The sequence below is a fragment of the Pteropus vampyrus genome, unplaced genomic scaffold, assembly GCF_000151845.1.
Source record: "Pteropus vampyrus isolate Shadow unplaced genomic scaffold, Pvam_2.0 Scaffold15, whole genome shotgun sequence".
Lineage (NCBI taxonomy): Eukaryota > Metazoa > Chordata > Mammalia > Chiroptera > Pteropodidae > Pteropus > Pteropus vampyrus.
The window spans coordinates 14,668,752-14,671,077 of record NW_011888796.1 but is presented as its reverse complement, the minus strand read 5'-3'; the positions used below and the strand labels follow the sequence as shown (position 1 = coordinate 14,671,077).

Genomic DNA, 2,326 nt, shown 5'->3' with positions numbered 1-2,326 from the left:
TTTTCTCCAGCACTACTCTGGGAATGACAGGAGAGGGTGAGTATTTTCTCTCCTGCCACTAAACTACTAGAAATATGGCTGTTTTACAGGTGGGATCAATGATGAATGCAGCAATTTCTTCAGGGTGCATTACATAAAACTCTTTGAGAGATCTCAGGGTGGGAGTCCTGATGACAAAATAAAGGAAATGTATAGCACCAGGGAACATTCACAGCAGGTGATATCCAGAGGGCTCCTCCTGCCAACCATTGCCATTTCCAAGGGGTCCTACACCCTTCTTGCCAATCCACTTCTGGGCTGTTTGAAGAATATACAAATCACTTTGACTTGCTTGTTTGTATATTAAAATCTTCTGAGCAGGTTTTGGCTTCTCTAGAATTTTATTTTGGTGTATTATATACTTCCTAGTTTATTTACTCATTTTACAAAAGAGCCTTTACAGAATAGAGCCAGGCAAACTGTCGCCTGCTTGAAATTTGGGAATCATATCGCTGTTCTCTTTCTTTCTTCCTTTTTTTTTTTTTACACCTATAGCACCTGGTCTTCCTCGGTGGTCTCCTATCCATGTACTAACTAGGCCTGACCCTGCTTAGCTTCCGAGATCAGATGAGATTGGATATGTTCAGGGTAGCATGGCTGTAGACTCGCCGTTTTCTTATGTGCCTGGCTTCTACAAGGAATAAAATACTGCAGCTGTTAGCTACTCCGGGGCCCATCTCTACTGGTCGCCTAGACCCTCATAGACTATAATGGGGTGGCATAAATATTAAAGCTTAACCAACACTCGAATCCATTGGAACTTCAATTTTAATATTAATAATCTGAGCAGAGAAAATAGTTTAGTAGGTCACTGAGATAAACTGGTGAGAGACAGTCTGGAGTGTCTGGAGCATGAAGGCATGCAGCAAGAAGAGTTAAAGCAAAGTGAGTAAAAAAGTTGCAAAGGGTATACAGTGGCAGGGCCCAGTGCTGAAGTTCCAGTGCTGTGTGGTGCTTCTCTGAGTTCTCAGGGAAGGCAGGAATGTTTTGAAAATAAGGCAGCCAGAACTTCATCTGAGGCAAACCAGGCTCAGACCAAGGCATGACAGAAGTCAGCAAGCATCCTTCTATTCCTCCTGTATCAAGGCCAATTCTGTGTGCACGGCAGGGTGCTTAAATTTAGAGACATGAGAGTTTAAAGTTGATGTGGAGACTTAGATTTAGATGTCAAAAGATTACGATAGTAACAAATGGGGAGGTCTGGAAAGATGTGATTCAAGAAACACAGATCTAGAGTCCATCCTGGGGCCAGGTGCTGACCACGGGGCTGGAGACACAGACACAATCAGACATAAGTTCTCCTCACAGAGCTATGATCTGTCCAGAACTGTGTGTATTACATTCCAGCCCACTACAGGTTTCCAAGATTGAATGGTGTTAGATAAATTGCAAGCACTCTTTCAGAACCATGTGCTAACATTTATGGAAATTATAACTAGAAAGGTCCGCAGTGATAGGACTCCCTTTACTTCTCTTTTAGTGGTATTGCCTACACTTCAAATAACCTTTCTGCTATGCATCTTCCATGCAGTGTTTCTTCAACACCTGCCTTGACTTTTCTCCTGCTGAGCTCTGCTCTACCACACATTTACTTCCCCAGAGAGCTAATTACAAGCCTCTATTTTGTAAGTAGTACCTACTTACAATAAAAGCTTGTGTCAAAAGCAGCACATACCTATATGGAAATTTCAAAGGGTATAATTCCAGAACAGCCATGAAGCAATGCTCTTGGATGTGTTCGCCATCCAAGTGATGGTTGCTGGCCAAGTGGATGCCTAATTAATATTTATTAACAATAACCATCATGATAATGATGAAACAACCTACTGCATGGTTATTTGGGACATTCTCTATTTATAGAAAGAGGCAGAGGAACTTCTGTGTTCATCAAGATCAGAGCTTGGGCTAGAGCATCCTTAAAGGTAAGTGTACACCTTTGCAGGCCCATGAGATTTTTCAGTAGCCCTTCTCTATCTTGAGAAATAATGTTTCTGCTGTAGTAGTAGCTGAGAATATCTGAATGTTGGGTCTTAAGTTTTGGATTTTTAATCATAGCCTTTCTTGCTAATGTTATCATCTCTTTTAGGCCTTCGGTCTCTGAGCCAGTTTCGAACGGCTGTGATGCTGTTATCATTGCCTCTTCTCCATTTCACAGGTATGAGGTGAAAGGCTGGGAAAAGTAGAAATAGGAATAGTATAAGTGTTTGTTTATTTATTTACATCTTGCATTTTGAAAAAGAAACTCAGATCTTCAAATTGTCTTTTATCATCTATTCAAGGTCTAGAG

General features: G+C 41.2%; 1 pseudogene; it reads right to left on the bottom strand.

Moving 5' to 3' along the window:
* Positions 1 to 525: 525 nt before the first annotated feature.
* Positions 526 to 644, bottom strand: LOC111735890 (annotated as a pseudogene).
* Between the last annotated feature and the right edge of the window lie 1,682 nt (positions 645 to 2,326).